Source organism: Cervus elaphus, chromosome 20, assembly GCF_910594005.1.
Source record: "Cervus elaphus chromosome 20, mCerEla1.1, whole genome shotgun sequence".
Classification (NCBI taxonomy): Eukaryota; Metazoa; Chordata; class Mammalia; order Artiodactyla; family Cervidae; genus Cervus; species Cervus elaphus.
The window spans coordinates 84923309-84949567 of NC_057834.1; positions in this window are offsets into that span (position 1 = coordinate 84923309).

Genomic DNA, 26259 nt, shown 5'->3' on the forward strand with positions numbered 1-26259 from the left:
TAGTCAAATATTCATTGATTTTTCTGAATCTGTAGTCCATCTGCCTCCAAAACACTCATTGACTTCATGGGACTAAATAATAAGTATTGGTTGATGTTAATGTACATACATGCAATAAAACTGTCAACTCAGTCGTCTTCCTGGTATACCTGAGTATATAAGAAAAGCATTATTAGACAGTGAGGCAGCACTATCTGAGATGTGGTGTACATAATGGAAAGAGCATGGCCTTTGGCCTCAGAAAGTCATAAGTTCAAATCCTGGCCCTCCCGCTTGTTAAATTTGGTTAAATTAAATTTTTGACATTTTAAAAAGTCATTTATTTGACTTTCAAACTGGGGTCAATACATTTTTCTAATACAAATTTTGTGAGGCTTAAAGGAAATACATAAATTAAAGCATAGCGTTCCAGGCATACAACAAGCCCTCATAAATGGCAGCTATGATTGTCATTGTCTTCAGTATACTCATGTTTTACTTTCCCAATACAATGCAACTTTGAGCTTCAAGAACAATACCTAATTGTAATTTTTTTTTTCATGAGCCAAACTTCTGATTATTAGTATGAGAATGTTCTCATTTTTTGCTTAGATAGTAAAGGGTTAATTCATAGAACTAGAAATGAAACAGACTCATCTTCCACATTCTCAAATCTTTCTCTGCCAAGGTCAACGATACTAGCTTTCTCTTTCTCAGTTCCCATTAGGGTTTGTCAGAATCCCAAAAAAAGCAGCTGATAAACCTCAGAGACTTTGGATTTCTATTTATGATATAAGGTTACTTAGTAAACTTTATACCCAAGACCAACATTTAGGTCTTTAGGGCTTGAATTTAGAACAATAGCTGTGCTTCTCTCTGGGGGAGATGAATTCTTTCCATCCATCCCGGCATCTTCAATGCTGCAGTCTGAGGGGAGAGGCTGTATGCCAGCTGAGACTGTGATTTGATGATAGGTCTATTTACACTTTCACTGGTCATAGAAGAGTAAAAGGCTTATTTGCTGGCAGTTAACCAGCTTTCATGGTGAGTTAACCAGTGCCTTCAACTACTCATTTGCTTTGCGCTTAGTGGTCAAATAGCTTACTACGTAGACCCTGGATAATATAAATATAGGACCACTGGTTATTTAGCTCAGAGAAACACAACATGTCCAAACTCTAAACATTATTAAACCCCTATCTTGGATCCCATCTCTTTCATCAGAATTCTACAAAATTCATAATTTATAATACTGAGATAAGTAGATACATGTATTTTTTTCTGATGTTAATATTTATTTTGCAAATGTTGATTTTACCTCTATAAATAAATTTCAGAGCAGGGGCCACATTTTAAATTCTCTTTATACTTCTTTTTTTGTGGAATAATTTTAGACATATTATAAACTCCTAATAAAAATAGGAGATTTTTTTATGAAGTTCGCCAAATATCTACTTGGTGAGACTAAAAAGTAAATTTAGTTTATACTTTATTGTGATTTTGAAGTTTTCAGTGAATGTGAAAAGGATCTTTTTTAAACTAACCTTCCATTCTTGAAATGAGGGGATCACTGAGGTAAGAGTGGGCAGATAAGTATAAAGAAAGATTGACAGGAGAATGTAGATTTGGTGCATGTTAAGATCTGCTAAACATTTTCATTGCTTGGAAGTTCTTGCTGAAAATTAGAACTTTAATTTTGAAATGTCTGTATTTATTTCTTCAAATTATAGATAAAAACTTTTAGTCAGATATATGCTAATTGATCAAGCTCGCTCAGAACATTCAGATGCAGATTTGGGACTAGAACTCAAAAATGGGGTCACAACTATGTATTTTTTACAATGATACTTCCCAGAAATGCTGGTTACATTATCTGTAGACACTATCCATTCATGTTTCTTATATTACCATAGCAATCAAAGTTTACTTACAGCATAGAGACCCCAGAAAAATTATACTGGAATATTTATCATAAAATAATTTTAAATTTCTGAAGTATTACACTGAAGCAATTGTCTTGACAGCTAACATTATCCCTTCCAACTAATACATGTCTCATTTTCAATACTATATTGATGCGATTCTATTCAGGTTTATATTAAGATCTACTATATTTACTAGGTGTATTTTGAAAATAGGAAAATGAAAGAAATTCAGTGAAATCTGAGTAAGAATCATTACGGTAAATTGTTTCTATTTTATTTATTTTTAAATTTGAAGAGCTAATTAACTTTATTCTTAGGCAATTCATGAATCGGGCAGCATCCCTTAGCAGCTGGAAGGGCATTCCCCAGTATCTATTTTTATGAAAAACTTTTCCTTCTAGTGAATAACCTACTGTTAAGACCTATTCTTTAGAAGATACATCATTATTTCAACTTTGTCTGGTTTGCCTCTTTAAATGATTTTAACCCTAAGTGTCACTGTTGACTAAGTATTATAATGGGTGAGTTTTCTGCTTCAGTTGTGTCTGACTCTTTGTGAATCATGGACTGTTGCCCACCAGGCTCCTCTGTCCATGGGGATTCTCCAGGAAAAAAATACTGGAGTGGGTTGATACTCCCTTCTCCAGGGATCCTGCTGACTCAGGGATTGAACCCACGTCTCTTAGGTCTTCTGAATTGGGAGGTGGGTTTTATACTGCTAGCACCACCTGGGAAGTATTATAATAGTGTGGTTAATTTAAAAAAATCTAACTCTAGTTTAAGTCTTCTCATTAAAATTAAGCGTCTCTTTAATGGTTCAGCAGATAACTTGCTTAAAACTTATAATACCATTTTCTGCATTTGTGTTATTAAAGTAAAAATATAGCTATAACCAATGATGTATTAGTAACAAATAAATAAAATAAACTAAGCCCCATGTATGTTAAAAGATCTATTTCATGAATTTTTATCTTTAAAGTTATTATTGGAAATAGGACACTGATCAAGTACATTTTGGAAATGAAGACACTAGGTCAGACAGCAGTTAAAGGCTACTTTCAGATCGAACCCAGGTTTTCCAAGGTTGTATAAGCAAGAGATGTGGGTTCTATCCCTGCTTGGGAAGATCCCCTGGAATAGGAAATGACAACCCACTCCAGTACTCTCACTTGGGAAATCGTATGGACAGAGGATCTTGGCGGACTACAGTTCATTGGGTCACAAAAATCAGTCATGACTGAGTGACTAAGCACATACACACACACACACACACAAGCTCTGCAATGGTGTTGTTTTCTTTTTTGTAAACTGTTACCTTCGGTCCTGAAAGGAAAGAGGGGGAATGGTAGGTTTGAGAAACTGCCTTTGCTAATGGAGGAGGGGGAAACCCAATGACTTGTTCTGACCAACAAGCTCTGTGTTATGCTTCTTAGAAGAAAAGGAAGGATGTGAGTGGAAGCCCTGACTACTGGCAAATCTACTGGAGAGATGAAGTCATTAGCCACATATAGGCTCATTAAGCTCTAATGGTGATCATAATCATCAGTTTGTGATTTGGAAGAATGGTGCCTCCATCCCCTCGAAAGGCTTTTGTTCTGTAGGTTCCTTTTTATTCTGCATCCTGACACTCTATGCCAACTGATGCTTGCATGTTTCTGAAATGGCAAGTCTTCTAATTGATCCTTTCACTACACTTGCACTGAGCTGGCAGGCACCCTGTTGTCAGGTCACTTTCACATTACACCACCTAGGGCTGGCCAGGGACCCATTCAAAGGGCAGTGGAATGCCAATTATTCTCCTTCCTGGCATTTACACCAAAGGTATACTATATCTCCTTTAGGAGAGAGGCTGCTAGAAGAGAATTGGGAGTTTGGTTTCCTTAATAATTCCCATAACCACAGCATTTCTGGACTAAAGGATAATTGAGAAACTGAAGTAAAATGAGGAGGTAGAATAAAAGTATTTAAATCTAGTGTTTTGTAGGTGTCAGGAAATATTTTAAGGCTTTACATCAAATCATTTGTTTATACTATGTCACAGTTCTTGGGAGTGAATACTATTATTTCTCCTGCTTTGTAGATGAGAACATTGAAGACCACAGTGTCATAGCTAGTAAATAGCAGAACCACTATTTGAATTTAGGCTGAATCTAAAGCCTAGGTTTTTAGTCATTTTGCTATAGGTGATTCAAAGATCCTCTTCAGTCTATCTTAGCATAGAATTGATAGCTTCTAGGAATATACAATTATTCAACAAGCAAGAAAGCAAATGATGGTTGTGATCCAGAGAAACAGAAATCTGAGGCCATCTGCTATAAATCCCTTTATACCTTACATCCTCATTTGACACCTCTTATGGTAGAAACAGCCTTCATCAGATGTTTGTACCTCTTCTTACTTCTAGAGAGGAATGCATCCTAATAATTTCAAGCTTCATTTATGAAAATGACAAATCTAATTGTTCTCCAATTGACTATGGGATTTGTGATGTCCTGGCATACTCCAGGGCAAGAGTCTCCGAAGAGCACAAGGATACTGTTGTATGAAATTGAGGTAGGGAGCCAGTGTTAAGTCTGACTCTGAAGAGAGGGAACTCACAGATGTACTGTATTCTTCCCTCAGTACCCCCCAGGATTATGATTCTACCCTCTACTAAAAGATTACACAGTATCATAACTCAGAAACTCACCACAGAGTAATAAAGGACAATACGTTTACACAAGGCTGGAATTCATATTATAATTAGATCCATTATGTCTTATTTTGAAGTTAGTCATTTACCTTATAAATCTATGTCAGCTCCATACTCTTCAGAACTAGTTAGGAGGTTTAGACCTAGAAGGAAGACAAACAAATTCATAGTTCAAATTCAGCATGAGAAGAATATCAATAGGACTGAAGATGATTCACATGTGTGTTAAATATTGTTTTAGTCAGATTCAAATTATAAAGACAGATTATAAAGACATCAGTTCAGAGGTTCAGAGAAGATAGAAAAGGGTCTAAAATGATTCCTGGAACTATACAATGTGAACCCAGGATAGAGGAGCAGGTTGTCACCCACCTGGGGAAATGGGTCAATAAGAAGATCAATTGCACTCCTATATTGTTAGTCATTAGACAGCCCATTGATACCACCTGCTTATGTGACATGTAAATACACAGGTCAGCCATTGGAAAGCTGCCACATTACTTGTGAACCTCTGTTTCTTTCTGCTCTGGTGATAGGATGGAAAAGGCCAAACTATGACCCTTAGAAGCTAAGCATCTGTCCCCCTGGTAAATGCAGATGTGAGGGCAAATCAGAAAGCAAGTGTTTCCCCAGAGGACGGAAGAGTGCCTGGCTTCCTCTTTGATGAATATACCATAACATGAGGAGTTTATAAAGTTAATACTATTGTGAACTCAAGTAACATTTTTAATGTAAAAAATTAAAAAAATATAATTCAGAGGATTTTCCTTCTTCTTCTTTCTTTAGGTAATTATATCCCTTAGATCTGAACTGACCATATATTTGAAATACACTGATTATACAAATTTTTGTTTGCTTCCATGGTCTGGGAGAACCACTGCCTCTTTTTCATTTGTCAATATTCTTTTCCAAAAACATAAGGGATGGTTTACCTATTTTACTCAAGTATCAGCTGCCTATGTGTAAAGGTCCAAAAAAAAACATTATACATTTTCTAAAACAAAGCAAGCACCTGCTTACCACTGATAGGGAAGAAACTTTTATTTTTTATTCAATTTGTAATAGGATCTTTTTCTTTAGCAGCTACTATCTTTTTTTCTCAACTTCTGCAATTCTAGCTATAAATGGGTCTCCCAACATTATTTTTTTAACCCCCTGATACAACATGTAGCTAGGTATCAGATATGTGATAGGAGGAATCCCATCTCACCTCTGTAATGCTTAAGAGATTTTCTTGCCAATATCTTTAATTCCTAAATAACTAACAGACATGAGATTAACATAGATGTTATGGACATTTGATTTTGTGAAATTTTGTGAAAGAGGGACATTTTCATCTGTAATAAAAAGGAAGCTGGTTTAGTGGTAAAAAAACTCACTTGCAATGCAGGAGATGCAGGAGACGTGCGTTCAATCCCTGGGTTGGGAAGTTTCCCTGGGGGAGGAAATGGCAACCTGCTCCAGTATTCCTGCCTGGGAAATCCCATGGAGAGAGGAGCCTGATGGACTACAGTCCATGGGGTTGCAAAAAAATTGGACATGACTGAGCACACACACACACACATCAAACTATACCATCTTAAGAGGACAAAGGTAATTCAGTAACTGTTAATATTTGTAGCAATGAGCATAGCTATTAAACTGATAACCAGACCTCTATTTTTTGGCAGACATTTATATTTGATAATGCAAGGTTAGAGGAATTTTCAATATTTTCTTCAGAGTTCAGGCACATGGTAAAAGTTTCAAGCAAAATGGTAATTTAGATGTTATAAAATTGGTGATAAATTAGATGGAGAAATCAATTCTTATATGTATCTTTTACAAACAGAACATACACTAACTCTGTGAATAAACCTAATGAGGGTAGCATTAACCAAGAGCCGTCAAACATATTCATACAAATAAGTAATTTTTGCTAAGGTTTGAGAATGCCTTGTTTATCAGAATGTGACTTGCTAGTCACCTTTGAATACTACTTTTTTTAAACTGATGAATAGAAACTCCCCTCCTCTTTGAAGAGAGTTGTTTTAGAGTAATACCTTCAAATGTTGAAGTCAGTTTCTCTGGTAATACTCCCAAGTTCAAAATAATAGCAACTAAATAAACAAGTTAGATATTTGAGTAACTCTTTCTTATGAAGAGGTGGTATTGTCAACCACAAAGCCCACTGGGGTCCCCAGGAAAAATAATATGGAATCTAGTTGATAAGATAAAAGTCTAACGTCTTCTTTGGGCTTAGTCTAATTTCACTTGCCTGAAGGGGGCCTTGTGCAGAGACCGTGAACCTCACATGTTGGATTAGAGTTCCCAGAGCAGAACCTCAGTGCCCAGTACCTCAGCTGAGCTGGCGATGTGCAGAAAGGCCCGGCAGGACTCGGTAGTTCAACACGGTGGGGGCAGGGCATGTGCAGAGACGCTGCACCCAGCACTGTCATGTGAAGCCTGAGTAGCACAGCCCAACCTGCCCTGCCCCTCCTGGCAAAGCTGTGCCTCGTCCCCAGGACAGAGCCCTATAGAAGAGCTCTGCCCACAGCCAGTTGGGAAGAGGTGTATTCAGAGCATCCAGCTTGGGCCTCTCCATTTTTTGATCAAAGATAAAGCTTTCAAAGCATCACTACGAACAAGTCTAGTGGAGGTGATGGAATTCCAGTTGAGCTATTTCAAATCTTGAAATATGATGCTGTTACAGTGCTGCCCTCAATATGCCAGCACATTTGGAAAACTCAACAGTGGCCACAGGACTGGAAATACTCAGTTTTCATTCCAATCCCAAAGAAAGGGAATGCCAAAGAATGCTTAACCTACTGCACAATTGCACTCATCTCACACGCTAGTAAAGTAATGCTCAAAATTCTCCAAGCCAGGCTTCAGCAATACAAGAACTGTGAAATTCCAGATGTTCAAGCTGGTTTTAGAAAAGGCAGAGGAACCAGAGATCTTGCCAACATCTGCTGGATCATCGAAAAAGCCAGAGAGTTCCAGAAAAACATCTATTTCTGCTTTATTGACTATGCCAAAGAGTTTGACTGTGTGGATCACAATAAACTGTGGAAAATTCTGAAGGAGATGGGAATACCAGACCACCTGAACTGCCTCTTAAGAAACCTGTATGCAGGTCAGGAAGCAACAGTTAGAACCGGACATGGAACAACAGACTGGTTCCAAATAGGAAAAGGAGTACATCAAAGCTGTATATTGTCACCCTGCTTATTTAACTTATATGCAGAGGACATCATGAGAAATGCTGGGCTGGAAGAAGCACAATCTGGAATCAAGATTGCTGAGAGAAATATCAATAACCTCAGATATGCAGATGACACCACCCTTATGGCAGAAAGTGAAGAGGAACTAAAAAGCCTCTTGATGAAAGTGAAGGAGGAGAGTGAAAAGTTGGCTTAAAGATCAACATTCAGAAAACTAAGATCTTGGCATCTGGTCCCATCACTTCACGGGAAATAGATGGGGAAACAGTGGAAACAGTGGCTGATTTTATTTTTTTGGGCTCCAAAATCACTGCAGATGGTGACTGCAGCCATGAAATTAAAAGATGCTTACTCCTTGGAAGGAAAGTGATGACCAACCTAGACAGCATATTAAAAAGCAGAGACATTACTTTGCCAACAAAAGTCCGTCTAGTCAAGGCTATGGTTTTTTCAGTAGTCATGCATGGATGTGAAAGTTGGACGGTGAAGAAAGCTGAGCACAGAAGAATTGATGCTTTTGAACTGTGGTGTTGGAGAAGACGTTTGAGAGTCCCTTGGACTGCAAGGAGATCCAATCAGTTCATCCTAAAAGAGATCAGTCCAGGGTGTTCATTGGAAGGACTGATGTTGAAGCTGAAACTCTAATACTTTGGCCACCTATGCAAAGAGTTGACTCATTGGAAAAGACCCTGATGCTAGGAGGGATTGGGGGCAGGAGGAGAAGGGGACGACAGAGGATGAGATGGCTGGATGGCATCACCGATTCTATGGACATGGGTTTGGGTAGACTCCAGGAGTTGGTGATGGACAGGGAGGCCTGGTGTGCTGCAGTTCATGGGGTCACAAAGAGTTGGATGTGACTGTGTGACTGAACTGAACTGAACTGAAAGCTTTCCTTGCTTCAGAGCTGAACTCAATCTCCATCTATTTGCAGGAGCAACACCAGGCAGGAGGTCCTTGTTGGGGCCCAACTCTAAAAGGTGGGTAACAGTGAGTGCATGTGTGCTAAGTCAGTTCAGTCATGTCCAACTCTGTGTGACCCCACGGACTGTAGCCTGCCAGGCTGCTCTGTCCATGGTGTTCTCCAGGCAAGAATACTGGAATGGGTTGCCATGCCCTCCTTCAAGGGATCCTCCTGACCAAGGGATCACATCTCTTAATGACAGTATCAGTACTGAAAAAGGAAAGGTCAAGACTTTAAAAATCAATAAAGTATTATTTAATCTGTAGTTTACAGTGAAAGCCTGTAAGACTCAAGAAAAATTAAGTTACAAGTAATATAAAAGCAGCATTTTAATGATCAAGCAGAAAATAAAAGTGTGAATACATACTGAGAAAGAGTGAATAATTCAACATGAAAAAGAAAAACTCAAGAATAAAAGGAATCCAGTTTAGAGAACAAGTGCATCTACTGACATTTCAACTAGAGAAAAACTAAAGTGAATGAATTTAAATAAATTAGAGGGAAATTCCAGAATCATCTTACATTGTTTTTTGCATCTAAAAAGGGAAAATTTATTTTGAAAAGTTTAGAGGAAACCATACAGCTTCAATATTCTTGTCATTTAAATATATTCATCTCTTCCCTGACTGGTGTCCTCATGCCTGGACTGTAATGGGAAATGCCTAACTAATTGAGCCTTCAGTTTGAGAAGCAAGTGTAATTGATTAGGAGAGATTGGTGATTCCATTTACTGTCCTGCATGATGCAGGCTAAGGAAGCTTTTGAAATCACAACTAATATTGCCATTTCCCTAATTAAAACAACAGTAGTGAAACTCTTTGAATATTCTGAGCAGAATGGAGCTTTCATGGAGCTTAGTCTGGCCTCTTAATTGAAGCCACATATTCCAGGATGGGGACATTAGGCAGGAGGCAATCAATTGGGAAGGGCTGATGAGAAGAGGCATGAATTAACCAGAAATCTGATCAGAGTAAGGACAGAAAATGGATTTATTCAGTAATTAACCAAAGAAATATTTTAAGCAACATTTAACAATACTTTTAAATAATAATGTATTAATAATATTGCATGCAAATACTTAATAATATTTAATAATAATAATAGTACTAAATTTAATAGTGAATCATCATTTATCATACTATTAGGTACTGAAGATCCAGAAGTGAACTAATTGGTCATAGTCTCCACTTTCATGGACAGAAGACAGATAGATATATAGCATCACACAACTGAGAGAAAGAGAGAGGGAAGGAGAGAAACCTGTGTTATGAATGTGTCTAATTCTACAAGAACACTTCTTGTTATATTAAAACTGAGTCTAAAGCAGTGAAGACTGGCAGTTGTTACAGTCCAGACAAGAAAGAGATTAATGAGAACCTAGACTAGATGGGAGCAGTGGGAATTAAAAGGAAGAAAAAGATTTAAGAGGTATTTCAGAGACAATCAATAGAGATTGGCAACTATTATGATGTACAGTAAAAGAGAGGGAAGAGACTTGGATAAATTAGAATGTTGGAGCCTCTCTGAAGAAATTGGGATGCTATTAACAGACGTACAAATGTCAAAAGAATGAACGGGTTTGATGGGGTAATGATGAGTTTGGGTGTGGTGCATTGTGTTTGATGTGTGAAAAAGTCTCACAAAGATGACAGTAAGTAGCTGGAAGATACTTACATGAAAAATTAGGGGAGATCCTAGAGCTAGGGGTTTGGTTCTTGTTCAAATGGATGAGAGAGTTAAAGCTGTGGGACTGTCTAGAATTATCAAAAGAGACAGAGAAGAGTCTCCATAGAAATGGGCATCTAGGGAAATGACATAATCAGGGGAAAGTGTAGCTAGAGTTAAGGCAAGCAGGAATGATATCAAACACTTCAATTTTGATGCCTTTGTGATCCATACTGTTCTAAGCACTTGCAGAGGTTACTTCATTTTCACAACAACCCCTAGGAAGTAGATTTTGTTACTGACCCTGCTTCATAAATTAGGGAACGGAATTAGAGAGAGGTTAGTAAAGATGCACAGTGCATGGATAGCGGGGTCAAGACTCAACTCTTGAGAGCTTAGTCTCAGAGCCCTCTTCCCTAACCACTGTCCTGTGGCACCTCTCAGGTAGAAGAAGTGATTTTTGAAAAGAAGGTTATTCTTATTGAAATAGAAACTCTTAAGTGGTTAGGTTAGCTAAGAGGACATCCACAGGCATCAAGTCAAACTTGGGAGAGAGAGCAACAAGCATGAAAGGTAGGTGAAAGGGATTTTGATGCAAATTGACTACTTGCAAAATAATGTTACACTTTAACAGGTGCTCAGGAGGAAAGTTACGGGATTCAGTGGGAGGCCATAGTAAGGGGTCCTAAACTGTTATATGGGAGGTACAAGGGGTTGCTGTCAGGGAAGTCTACCTTGAGAAAGGCACATTTAAACCAAGACTTAAATCTCAGGCAGGAGTTAGCACAAAGAGGGAAAGGAGGGCACTCCAAATTTGAGCGCCCTCAGGCAGGGGGCAATCTTACAGGATTCAAGGAGTAAAGAAATTCAAGGCAGAGAAAATGGAAAAAAAGGCCCTAAAGATTTGGAACTATATCCTAAGAGTAATGGGAAGATATCGAAAGGTATTAGGCAGGAAAGTGTTAAATGAAAGCACAGAGAGTTTAAGTCAACTGCCCAATATCACAGCTACTGATTGACTGAGCCAAAAGGAAATCCAACTCACCCCAGTTCCAGGGGTAAGCTCTTCTTCCCTCACAACTGCATCATTGTCCAAGCTGGGCTGCAAACTGTTTATGAACCAGGCCTCTGGGGAATATTCGTGATTTGTAGCATTTTCTGATAAAAGTGATATAAACACCATTGCTGATTTCCAGCTACTAATCAGAAGTTACAGAAGCAGAGTTGGGGAGAGATGCTCCATATCATATCATTATATGGTACGTCTAACATTCAGAGACAACGGACCAAATTATCCTCAAGAACACAAAAAATATTATAATACAGTGTACTACAATAATTAGGAAGTCTGAGTTCTGTGTATTTGTTACCTTTGTTTTTAATGTAATGTATTTAATTCAAAATTTATACAATTAATTATTAACAGTGGCTTTCTAGGGAAACAGCTTGACAAATTCCTGAAAATTTAATAACAAGATCTCCTGAGCAGGTACAAGCTGGTGCCAGCACACCACAGTTATCACCTCAAAGAGCCATTTCTTGGTGTATTTTTTTTTTCCTGTTTTTGTTTTGGGATCTTAGATTCCTGGCATCTTAGATAAAAACTCACTCAAGTCTTTGCACTTATTTCATTGTGTGGATCTTTGCGAATATTCAGTGAAAAGAATGTTTTGTTTTGTTTTCTTTTCAACAGGCCAAGAGTAGGGGGAGAGGCTAGCTCCTGGGGTCAGGGCTTGCCATGTTCCTCTTGTCTGACTCTCTGTGATCCCATGAACTAAACAGTCCATGGAATTCTCCAAGCCAGAATACTGGAGTGGGAAGCCTTTTCCTTCGCCGGGGATCTTCCCAAGCCAGGGATCGAACCCAGGTCTCCTGCATTGCAGGCAGATTCTTTACCAGCTGAGCCACAAGGGAAGCCCTTCAAGGGGACACCCAGCGACAAATAGCAAATATTTCTGGCTGACCCCTCACCTTTGCTTTCAAATTAGGAGAACAAGTTTCTGTTTTCAAATACAAATTTGTAACTGTTGAATTGAAGCTAAACTTACTTCTTCTTATCTATTATCATTCAGTTCTATTATTGTTGTGCAGCCTCCTCTTTAGGAAAACCACTGGACCCTAAAATAAAACGTTCAGAAATGTGCAAATGAAAATAGCTTAAGCTCCCAGACTTTGGCACTGTTACTTGAGTTGCTGTGGCCTCAGAAGGGACAATCATAATATTTTTCTGACTGTCTTCTCTTGATTTATAATTTGAATCTCCATAAATGATAATAGAGAGGGCAATTATCAAAGAAATGGAAAGGGCAATTATCATTGAATTGAAAACACATCACATATCCAATAGGATGAATGACAAGCTAAAAACAGATTTTGTGGATCTTGCAATGGTTCCAAAAGAACTTAATGGAAGCAACTTCATCTCTCCCCACCTCCTCCAATTAACCAGATAACTTTGGGTATATTTTCCCTTTTTTCCCCCTTGGATGTTAACACAAGGCCTGTTAATCTAATCTGCCTGAATACTGACATAACTTATGATATGTAAATTTATGAGACTAAACCAGTTGCTGTTTGCCTAGTGTGAAAAAAAGCTTTCCTTTTTTTTGTAGAAACAGTAGAGAAAAATTAGTTCTCTTGTTTGTACATTTGTGATTCCAGGGACTGCAGACACCCATCTCATCTGTTCTTAACCCTTGCAATGAATCTTTTTAAGTGAGTCATCGTGATATTTTCATTTATGAGGTTAAATAATAGACTGAACATTGACATTCCTGCAAAGGGCTTTTGGTTTAGTTAGACAAATTGAACAAATTATGATCCAGTCTATAGGCATTAGTTATCATTACTACAAACATGGAAGTAACAGGTAAATGTTTATGATTACCTTTTGTGTAGAATTCTTACCGTTTGTATTTACTATTCTAAAGAGTAAAGTTATAGACATTCCTGGAAGGGGTAAGGTGTGAAAGCAGGAAAAAAAAAACAAACTTTATCAGCACATCTGTATAATAAAAATAGCTGTAGCATGAATGTCAATACCTGTCTATATGAAGCCTTATATAATCTGATCCAATCAGATACTGATAAGAAACACAAAGGGTTTCCTCCTTTCATGTTAAATGGAGTCCACAGAGTAGATAAGCTCTGGCATGCTTATCTTCATAATATATGGATCATGAAGAAACTAAATATGGAGTGATGAAAATGCTCAGAAGAATTTAATTTGTATTTATTTCATTTGGCTTCTGCTTTCCCCATGCTGGTCCTTGACAGAGCCAATCATTTGCCACTGATTAATGCTTAACCAGATTAGGTTTGTTCATCTGAGATCAGAGAACCATGAGATGATCCCAGAACAAGAGGCTATACTCTTAGGAACAGGGCTCTGACAAGGTAATTGACAAAAAAGCAGGGAACATAGTTCAAAAGAAAGAAGGAAAGAAAACTAGTATAAATACTATTACTTGTCTGGTACATTAAATATATGTAATTTTAAGGTTGCCACTGTCTGATATCAAACCTGTTAGTAAGTCTGGTATTCATATGTCCTCTCCAGCCCAAACAAAAATCAATTTAGTTTTACTGTGGTATACTGTGTGACTTTCACAAATACACTTATTTTTCACGATGAGGCCTGAGCTGTGTCTGCCATGTGCCCATTCTGGTGTTTTCATGCTTAGATAATAGAATATATGCCATACTGTTTAGTTGCCAGCAGTCTATAACATTAGTGCTGAATATTTTCCTTTTAAAGACTCGATTCTCGATTGTGTCATTCTTTTCTCTAGCTTTCATCCTCCACATCCTAGAGCAGTCTTTCAATGTAAGAAATATTTGACAACGTCTCCAAAACAAGAAAACAGACAAAATTTCTGTCCTATTTACCCACTGTGAATTTATACAAATATATATGTGTACCTGTAAATTGTCCATCTTGAATTGATTATATATACAGATATGTGTTTTGAGGAATACATTCTTATGTTTATCAGTTTATTTTGGTCAATTAATTTATTCTGAAATATTGAGAGCTATCTAAAGCAAGGTGTGGTTTTTCTTTAAAATTCCCCAAAGTTCTGAGTTTTGAATTTGCTGAATTCTTTAACAATCACCATCTGTTGACTAAGTAACTCACTTTTGGACATCCTGAAGAAGGGGGCTGGAGCTGGGGGAATTCCCCTTGAATTCTAGGAAGTTGTTCTTTGGACATGATGTTTACTTCCTTTGATGTCACAATTTCTCTTGATAAAAGTAAACATTTATTTTTAACATAGTTGCATAGCTGTTAAAACTTATTCAATATTCTGTTTCAATTTCTGTATCAAATACTGGTGGAGTAGAAAGGTCAATTTATGGATCAATATGCTCACAGATTGAATGTTGAGTTGGTAGAAAGTGAACTTAATATTATTTTAATATTTTTAATGTGTTTGAAACATGAATTTTTGAAAAATAAAAATAGAAAAATCTATCCACTCTAATATAAAATATAATAAAATCCATGTCAATAAGGTTTCCTTATCATTTTGGGGAATTGTTACCGTTTTTTTTTATCAGTTTATAGCTAGGCTTTTTGTTGAAACACTTTGTCAGCTTTATATAATTTTCACAGAAATCCCGTGAGGTATGCCTGTTGACTGATTTTACAGATTTTTACAACTCAGAGAAGTTAAAAAAGCTTTTCATGTCAGGCAACAGGCAAACAGCAGAGTGGGGACTGAGACCCAGTGCTGTCAGATTCTAAGACCTACGGGTAGGAAAACGCAGCTTTCTAATTGTGCCAATTGTGGACAGCTATTCTCGAGGCAAAGTTGTCCTTGTTTATGCATTTTGTACTTCTTTACCATAGTTTTAGTTAAAAACTGTTACAGATAAAAGGTGATATTGATACTAATTGGCAATATATTTAAATAAATCAGAATGTCAAACTGCTCAGGATCCTTCACCAGCCTCAACAGAACTCCCATTTTTCACAACCAAATATCTGAAATGTTTGTTTCCTCCAGTTCTATATTCAACAGGGGTTCATTCACCTATTCATTCTTTCACTGAAAAAATATTTATGGTACTTTTGTATTATACCAGACATTTTTCTAGGGCCTGAAACAAACATGAAGTCCCTATGGTTGTGAAGTTTATATTTGGTTGAGAGAGAGAGAAAATAAGCACATGCATGCAAACATAATTTCAAGGATGGTCAAATGATAAATGCAAAGGAAAAAAAATAAAATGGGGGTAAGAACTTATAAAATAATAATAACTAACTTTTACTGAAAACATATCACAATATTGTGTTTGTAGTGGGCTTGGAGATGGCAGCAAATTATTAACTATTCCTCAAATTGAGAGGTGGACTTTCATTCCTCTCCCTTTGAATCGGAGCTGGCCTTAGTAAGTTACTTGATGAATAGAATGAGACAGAAGAGACAAGAGCCTGGGTCTGAGCCTAGCTTTTAAGTTAACTGGCAAGTTCTGCCTTTTTCTCTTGGAGCCCCGCTCTGCCATGTAAGAAGTCAGACTAAGACTTCCATGCTGTGACAAAGCTCGAGACACAAGGAGAGGTCAGGTGTAAATTGAGCCCCATGAGAACTCCCAGGCTGCAATCAGCATGGGAATGGAACATGTTGAATTGCCAGTCCCTGAATCCTTCAAATGACTCCAGTCGCTATCTGACTGCATCAGAGGGAAAACCCCAGGCCCATTTGTGGAAAAGTGAGATACAATAATAAGTAGCTGTTTTGAACCACTAAGTTTTGGGGTGCTTTTTTACATAGCAATGAATAATTAGAACAATTATGATCTTATGTTAGAAGATCATAACGTGGAAGAGTAACCAAGGGAAAAATGTGTTAAAAATTTTTCTGGCCAACTAGTAGAAACTGAATTCAAATTCAGGTAGACTGACCCCCAAGGACCATTTTAAATTCTACCCTTCACAACTTTACCCCTAGAATGAGATCTGCATTCCCAGGGTACTCCCTTGACAAAATATGATAGTTGCCGGTTAGTTTAAATTTAATTTTCTCCATTGAACTACACTGGTTAAAACTCAGGGCACACTGCCATTGGAAGATAATTGCCCAGCCCGGGTGCTTTTTTGCAAGGTAGTCTTGTGATGATTTTAGTCCCAGAAGAATTAGGTTGTCTATGACTTTTTGTGGATTGGAATCTTAAGAAAAAAAAGAGGATATGGAAGATATTGACCTTGCACTAATCTCTAATCCTTTCATTGTGTTGTAAAATTATGAGAATTATTCAAGTAAAAATAAGAAATTGCATGGTATTTTGACTAAAGGAAAGAAGCGTGAGGTAAATTAAAAGGCAAATAATGGTCGCCAAATCAAATTTCTTGGCATGCAAATATGTTGCATCCCTTGTCTAATACACAGAACTGATATTTGGATGGGAAAGGAGTAAGCGGATGTCTGTAGCATGATAGCATTAACCAACTAGTCACAGAGCCAGATGTTCTCTCCTCAGCTAGGAAGGACAGATGAAAGTACAATGTGCCAAGCCAGCCCACAGTATATGTTTCCAAAGACATTTTTCCTTAGGGTATTTACACTTTAGTTTAGCTGTTTCCATTCTGAAGGCTTTGTATACACTACAATGGAACAGCTCTTGACTGCTTAAAGGAAAGAATTTTATAGATGCTGCTGTAAAATTTCCCCCCTCAAGTCTTCCAAGGGAAACTCCTGATACTCTTGAAACTTTCCTGTCAGACTATGACACAACCCAGTGCCTTTTCCAAGCAGGAAATATGATGTTCCAAAGACAACTTGACTTCCTGTTTGAAAATGGAGTGGGGAGGGGAGGGTGCGGAGGGAGAGGTGAGGAGACAAAACAGTTGAGGTCTAAGTATACTTAATTCCTAGACCTACTCACAAATAAAAACAAGTTAATTTTGTTAAGAATACACACTAACATTTCACTTAAGACAAAATCGCAATCATTTATTCTCCTCCGGAGTACTTCTCATGCATCCTTGAGTTTTTAAAAGTTCAAGTGTTGCATAAAAAATCAACATAATTACAGAAAGCAGTCCTCAAATAAGAATATCCTGTTTTGTTTCCTGCATACTCACTGGGGTGGCTCATCTGAATCCTTGACAACATCCAACTCCAAGAAGAAAACATCAAGACTGCTTGCTGATCGGGGGTTTTTTACATACATCTCCTCAGCAGTAGGGCTGCTGGCCCCATCGTGTAAGCCGACAATCACTCTATTGTTTACTTTCCAGTCTGAAAAGCGATGCTGCTTTTCCTCACCCTGTATGGTCTCTATAATCCTAACAGTCATGTTCACTCAGCAGTAAGCCCAAATATATGTTTCCCAGAGGAGTTTCAAATACATGAGATAGATTAGCATCTCTGTGGCTTGATGCAATCTGCGACAGATTCAACAGCAATAAACATTTTAGAGTGTGGTCAGTATTCAATTATTTGCTGAAGAACAATTTTGTTCCAGAGGTAGGAAAAAAAAAAATTAGCAATAACTTTTGGGTAGTAAATACACTGGCTGAGGGAATAATACAAAATTCCCGAACCTCTTGCCCTCTCGGCATTTCATTCTGTGTTTAGGGAGGAAAAAAAAGCCCAATTGTGTGCTGATGAATTAGAAAACTTCATGAACATTCAAGAAATACACATGCCACTGCAAATTAACCATTAACAGGGCAAGGTATTCATCCTTTCTGTCAGATTCTGTGGGAAGTATTCCTTATTAGCATTGAAGCCCAGAGAAATAATATATCAGTCCACATTCATTTATCCTACAAAAGAAAAGAAGAAGAAGAACTGGCAATCTCTGTTCTGGAAAAATAAATAGTGTTTTGCTTTCCATCCTCATTTCAATCCTAAAATTGAAAATCACCAAATGAAATCCTGTTTCTTCTCGGCTTCCAGTTTGCCTCTGTGTTTACAATGGGATGCGGTTTTGCATTTGAAATCAGTTCCATCATAACCCTGAAAGTGATCACAGGGCTGTAAATTCTTAGTCGCCAGTTTCCAGCCCTCCCCCTCTTTGCAACTTTGAATCTGAATAGGACCAGAAGACTCTCTGGGGGCCACATTTGTGGCCCTGGAGAAGCAGTCTCTCCGCTGCTTTCAGCTGGTTTCCTGGCATGTTTCATGGGGATTTGTGGTGAGTGGCAGTTCTGGAGTCACTTTTCATTCTGTCAGGTTGTGGTTAGGCTTAGTGGGGTTTCTTTGTTATACTGGCCACTACTAGTCAATTCCCTTGAAAATATCTGGTTTTCTCTTTTCTCCTTAAAGAGAGCGGGGGAAAAAAAAGGCGGCTCCAGGCTCCCAAATCTTCCCCCCCCAAACACAAACACGAAACAAGCACAGATATCCCTTGGAAATCCTGGGTGGGGGCAGACAGAAAAGAGGGAGAGACACAGATGTTCTCCACATCCCAATTTAATTTTGATGTCAGACTATAAAAGATCTTGGGAGGGCCCCATTTCCTGTACCTGTTCTGCTGACATGCTGCTTTATGCAAGGATCAGGGATACACTTTACTACTGCCTTTTCATGTTAAAATAAAATAAAATCAACCAAACATATAAAATGTGAACTTTTGGAGCACAGTGCTTCTTGGCCTTTCGAACAAACCTGGGAAATGAGACATAAGTACCAAAATTAGTCAAATAAAAAATGCGTAGGAGAGGGTTAAGATGGAGTTCTCCACAGACACAGCGAGATTTGGTGCTTTCAGCCCGTGTCCTCTTAAGCCAGCGCTTAACAGTTTTGTATTTCGTGAATTAGTTTGGGGGAAAAAAAGAGAACATAAGGGTGCCAACATTTTCTATTGCCAAGTTATGCTATTAAAAAAAAAAAAAAAAACAAAACAGCTAACATTGAAATCTGACATCATTTCTTTAAAGAAAGAACGTGTTAACATCAGTGGGGGGTGGGAGGAAGGAGGAAAGCCATAATCTTAGAAAACAAGACAGGCTTTTCAAGAATGAAGAATTGGCAACTCTACACCAACATGCCACAAAGGCCTTCAGAAGCAGCCAGTTCCTGAAACAAGCCAAGCCCCTTCCCACTGCACTGCCTTCACGCCAGCCTCTCCGCTGACTGGAAGTCTATTCCCTGGGACGTTGGCAGAGCTCTCCACTCAGATCCAACCATGAGGTGCAGGGTTTCTCTAACCACAGGGTTTAAAGCCCCTCTCCCAGACCCAGTGACGGCAAACCCTCCCTTTTCCCACTTGCATTCCTCTCCATTCATTTCCTTACTTGGCTGTAATTTAGCTCCAGTACTCCTTACTACCTGACTATATATTATTCACTTGCTTGTTATCTATCTCCCTCATTAAAGTATAAAATCTATGAGGTCATGGGCTTCATATTTTTTTCACCTCTTTTTCTCCACCCCCAAAACATTGCCTGGTACATGTGAGGTACTCAAGACAGGTTTGCTCTGCTTATATTTGTGTGCAATTTCTCATTTAACGTGGACAAGTAAAAAGTCCGCAGTGCCTGCACTGTTTGGTGTATGGAAGCCCGTGTTTAAGAAAGAGATTGAAGAGTCCCTCAGGCATAGATCAGGGCACAACTGAACGAAGAAGACATTTGGGTGCAGGCACTGTTTATCAAGACTGATTTGGAGAAGCAGGAGTGAGTCATGTTTCTTAGCACTGGCAACAAACTCTGACAACAGGCTGAGATCTCCCAGACTACTGATTTAAGGATAAGGAATATTTCTAAAAGAGACTTCGGCTGTATCTGCACCCTCTTCCTCCCCAAATTGCTGCATTGTGTACAGTAGGCATGGCTGCTTAGCACCTCTTGAGCTATACATACATGCTTTAAAAAACAAAAAGAGAATGTTTACACTGTAAGAGTGCAAATATCTATTGGATTTTTTTAAAAAATGGAAGAAAAGAAGCAGCAGCCTCCAGGTGAAAAGCACGCTTAACTATAATCTCTCACAATTATTCACTGTGAAGTAGCGGAACCAAGAATCAGGTTCACAGACAGATCTTACTATCAAGAAGAGTGGGTCGCCATTTAAAAAGCTGTTTTTGAAAAGGATCATGGGTAGTTCACAAACATAGACAGTAGGTTTCAAAAGTGTACGTTCCAAAGTTTTGTGCCATCTGTGGTCCTGGGTAGGTGGTTGAGATTTTTTTTCCTGAAAAATAACTTAGAGGCATGTAGTGCTCATTTTGGCACAGATTATTTTTTTTTTCTCCTTAAAAAACAGGGAATGAGCCCAAATATACCTAATGCAAGTTTTGCATAGACTTCTTTTGTTTTTTAATTTGGGCCCAATATCTGTTCTTGCTGCCATACTTTTGAGTAGGACTAACAACTAGGAATAACACTGTATACAAATAAGTGAGATCTGGCAAATTGGTGAAGAAAATGACGTGTGTGTGTGGTGCACGCATATGATAGTCTGAACGTATATTATTATAATGATGTTGATGAAATCAATAGAAACTGAAAAAATGTAGATCACTTGAAGTTCCCTTCATTCTCTTTCTCATTCTTTTATGCTATGGAATGGAATGGAGCTGGGGGAATCTAGAAAGTCTCTGCTTATTAATCCATCATATTTTGACAACTGAATTCCCAGAAATAGAGTCTTAAACTTTCACACAAAGTGACGTTTTGACTGCAATCTTTCAAGTCCACGCCTTTGAGGTTGGACCCCCTATGGTGGGTCTTCAGTTAATGGTACCTTCTAGGGTGGTTTCTATTTATTGCCCCCATTAAGAAACCAAGGATTTCAATGTCTGACCAGCCAGCCCCGATGTCTCAATACTATCTCAACTGTTATGTCAGAGAACATTTTGTAAGAAGTAAAAACTGACATCTATTGTGCAGACTTTTACAGCAAAGGGGAAGAATAAAAATGCTAAGCGGTTTTTTAAAAAAATCAGGAAAGTGAGAATTTGGGCCATCACAAATAAAGATGATAAACTTGTCTTATTTTAGATTGTATATCATGAAGATTAAAACTAAAACCGAAGCTTAACTGCACCGTTATTTGAAATAAAAATGTTCATTTACTTTTCAAAACTGCCCCAGCACAATCATAGAGGCAGTTATTTTTGGTCAAAGGGGACTGTGGCAGAGTAGCTGGTGAAAATGCTCTCAAGTATTCATGTTAGGACAAAAACCTTCCTGGCGCTAAGAAGTCTCAATTGGTTTTTCAGCTGCACTGTGGTTTATTGTGCGCTTTAAATCAGCTCTAAGAGTACACTACATACCATTGTGTCTGTTAGAAAATCATTATGGTGCAATTAAAAGCAATGTTGTTTCACACACAAACATGGGATTTTCCTCCGTGTCTGATGGCTGTGCACTTCCTTTGTGCCTCTTGTGAATTTGTACACTTGTGACGGTCAAGAGATACAGTTGTCGGGAAAATACTCAACAGATGGCAGTTGCAAGGTGATGCTTCCTCCTTTTTTGGGATGCTCTCTGACACTCACCCGAGCGCGAGACTTCCATAAATGATGGTGTACAACAGACTCCTTGGAAGCAGTGTGGGTCTGGAATGTTCAGTGACAAAATTCATCTTCCCCGCAAAATGAAAAGAAATTGAAATTTCCTTAAGAAATGAAATGTACAATATAATAGTAAAATGTATTGTTCTTGGAAACTTTTCAACTATTCCAGTTAAGAACGGCTATGAAGAGAGCCTGAGACATTGGTAGATAGAGAGGTCTCTTCAGGAGGACAGTGAGGTAAGATCAATCAGTCCTTTCATTTTTGTACAGCTCTTTAAAGATTGGCTTTATATTTTTTTTAAAAAAAGAGCAATTTAGCCTTGGCTTCAGTAATGACATGACTCATTGAATGACATAGTCGCAGATGAAATTAAGTGGTTTAAGAATTAATGAAATGGTTTCTTTTTATATTTCAGGTACTATTTTAACATGAAATACTTAAACTTCTATCTTTATTATTTATACAATACAGATGAGTGTATAACATTATTATGGAAATAAGTAAATAAGAGGAAGTTGATCAACAAAAACACAGACCTACATGCCAAATGATGCTTGTAATTGTGTTAGATTATTCAGTATTCAGAATCTGAGTTACTAATACCATATGATGGACATGTTTCTTCCTCTCAAGTTTATGCAAAGCCTTTCAAGTTCTAGAGTCTTATTTCTGCCCAGTGAACATGTGAGCTGTCTGGATGTACTTATTTTAATACAATGACAAGACAGTGTTGAATAAAAGGCACATGTTCTGCTTTTATGTTCTAGAGAGTATCCTGTCTGCTTGCTCAATCCCCTCTCTAAAGCTGCTAAATAATATATAGCTATAGTTAGTCTGAGGGTTTCCCTGGTGACTCAGTGGTAAAGAATCCACCTGCCAATGCAGGAGACATGGGTTCGACCCTTGGGTTGGGAAGACCCCCTGGAGAAGGAAATGCAAACCACTCCAGCATTCTTGCCTGGAAAATCCCATGGGCAGAGAAGCCAGAGAACTGGGCAGTAGAGGATGAGAGGCTTAGATAGCATCATCAGATCAATGGACATGAATGTGAGCAAATTCCAAGACAGTGAGGACAAAGGAGGCTAGTGTGCTGCCGTCCATGGGCTCACAAAAGAGTCCAAGCACAACTTAGTGATTACCAGCATCTTTGGTTTGACTCAAATAAAGTCTTAAAAGCAGCCAGCATGGGGATAACCATGTTCCACAGCATTAAGCTCATTTTTGTCCAAATTTTTGTCTTCTGTTTTTGTGTTACAAAATCATGTCCAGCAGTTCACAGTTATATTTCTCCTAAAACACGACACTGACATTGTCTGTCTATTCATGTCCCAGAAGAGGTAACCACGTGCCATATATGCTTTCTGTTAATATATTTGCAACTTGGTCTTATTATTTGGTCTCAGAAAGATTTCTAGTGGATAAAATACATGGAATGAAAAGCTATAGAAAGGAGTCCTTTAGTAAATGCATAGCAGAACAGGGAACAGGGGCAGAGGTTGTAGGAAACATGATAAACTGCATAGTATAGCTTTGAAACACATAGTATGTGTTTCGCAACAAAAGCAACATTTAACTTACTCTAAGAGTTTAATATATGACAGATATTATGATAAGTACTTTATATATTATGTTTTATTTTATTCTCACATGTATTATGCTAAGTAATTTATATATTTTATTTTATTCTCACACATATGCAAGATTGGCTGTATTATTCCCATTATACTAATGAGAAAATTGTAGAATAGAGTTGATAAATAATTGGCATAAGGTCACATAATAAGATGGTCTTCCAGATCCTTATAAAATTTCTTGCAAGAATATATTTTTCTCTCTCCTAAACAAAATACAATTTTGCACATATAAGATATTCCATGATATTCCTACTGGATGTAGGTGCCACTTAATAAAACAATGGAAAAATAGATCTATTTTTATAATAAAATGTATATATATGGCTTTTAATACAATTCCTATAAAAAGGTTGGATGAATATACAAATGTGTGTTCTTCTGAACTTTTGAAGGATTCAGATTTTTTGTTTTTGGTCATGACACACAGCTTTTAGGATCTTATTCCCCTACCAAATATTGAACCTTGGGCCATAGCAATGAAAGTGTTGAATCTTAAGCACTGGATATCCAGAGGGTTTCCAGGTATTTTTATAATAAATTGAGTATTAGTAATTTTTGTCCTCAAAATTTGTTTTATGATTGATATAAAGATGATTTTATGATATCCATTAATAAAAATTAACATTCTTCCTTTCATCTGTTGAGTAAAATAAGTTTATTAGTAGGACTACTATACAAACCAAATTTTAGGGACCCTCTTTCAGTTGTCTATATAAAGTAAAATGTTTCCAGCTGAGACAAGTGTGTGAATGACATAACAAGACACATTTTCAAAATAAGCATGCCATAAAAATGATTGGTAGAATATAATCTATGCAATTAAACTTCATATTTTCTTTCCAAATTTTGAAAGGAGCAATCTCTGTCTTTTTACACCAAAGAGTGACGAATAATTGTACACCTAAAAGTGAATCCTAGATTTTCATTTGTCTTTTATTCCAGGACTATATAATCTGGGGAGGGGAAAAATATATTAGTTGAGATGGTTTATGATTGCCTCCAGTATTTTGCCACAATATCAGCATCTCTTATGATCCCAGAATGACAGCTCAAATACTTTTGTGGACAGGACATACCCACAGTGCAGCAAAGCACCATGAAAACACATGCAGCATAATGGTAAAGAAAGATAACTTTCTTGCAGTAACTGCTTATGGTTGTGAGTATATTATTATAAATCTAAGCCATGCCAGCCGTGGGACGTTGTAGTTATAGGTGCTATATGAGATTCTTCTGCTGCCTACTTCAAGTAGGTGAGGAAGAGCCTAATTTTTTGAATGGTTCTAAAGCCTTATTTTATGGTATCCATTATTGTACAATTTTAGATTTGAATCAGTGTGAGCTTTATCTCTAGTTTTGATGTTCCCAGCCCCATAAGTGAGAGGAGGATCAATAGTGAAAGGAAACCAGCAAATTGTAGGCTTTGCAGTAAATCTAAGGCATTAGGTGGACATAATTTAAACAGTTGTTTTTATTTTCCTGAAGAATAAACACATAATAGGAGGAAAAATGAAGGTCTCAAGGGATTACACAGTCCTAAATATTTTATTGCTGGGTTAAATGCAATGGTGTGCTTTAGTTCCACCGCTGAATATTTGCTGATGATCATTTACTCACCAACTGAAAACCCAAAAGATGCTATTTGAGGTTTTTGGTGTGGTTTCAGCTTCAGACTTTCTGTCAGTATTTGCACAGCGTGATTGTAAAGAGCAACTCTTTGCTTGTGAGAGGACAGATGTGGGTGATTTAAGCAGGGAAACACACCATCATGCTTGGACTCAGTTGATATTTAATGATTTACCATTTAATGTAGTTCATTTTTCATAACCCTGAGTTCAAAGAGAAGCAGCTGCTTTTAGGGGTGCAATAATATTGAACTTCCCACCAATGACCTAGGAGAGATTCTTTTATAGTTTCAGATATTAGACCCATCTGGCCTTTCCCCTGACCACGACAACTGAAGGAGAGAAACAGTTTACTTCCCATCAATGGGGACCTGCATGGAATGTATAGTTATGCCACATGAAGCTTTTCAAATCAAAACTCCTTGTGTTCTCTCGAAACATCCCACCCTCGCCTTCTCCCACAGAGTCCATGTCAATGTATGGCAAAAACCACTACAATATTGTAAAGTAATTAGCCTCTAACTAATAAAAATAAATGGAAAAAAAATATAAGAAAAAATGGAACTGGAGGAATCAACCTGCCTGACGTCAGACTCTACTACAAAGCCACAGTCATCAAGACACTGTGGTACTGGCACAAAGACAGAAATATAGAGCAATGGAACAGAATAGAAAGCCCAGAGATAAATCCACGAACCTATGGACACCTTATCTTTGACAAAGGAGGCAAGGATATTCAATGGAAAAAAGACAACCTCTTTAACAAGTGGTGCTGGGAAAACTGGTCAACCACTTGTAAAAGAATGAAACTAGAACACCTTCTAACACCATACACAAAAATAAACTCAAAATGGATTAAAGATCTAAATGTCAGACCAGAAACTATAAAACTCCCAGAGGAGAACATAGGCAAAACGCTCTCCGACATAAATCCCAGCAAGATCCTCTATGACCCACCTCCCAGAATATTGGAAATAAAAGCAAAACTAAACAAATGGGACCTAATGAAACTTAAAAGCTTTTGCACAACAAAGGAAACTATAAGTAAGGTGAAAAGACAGCCATCAGATTGGGAGAAAATAATAGCAAATGAAGA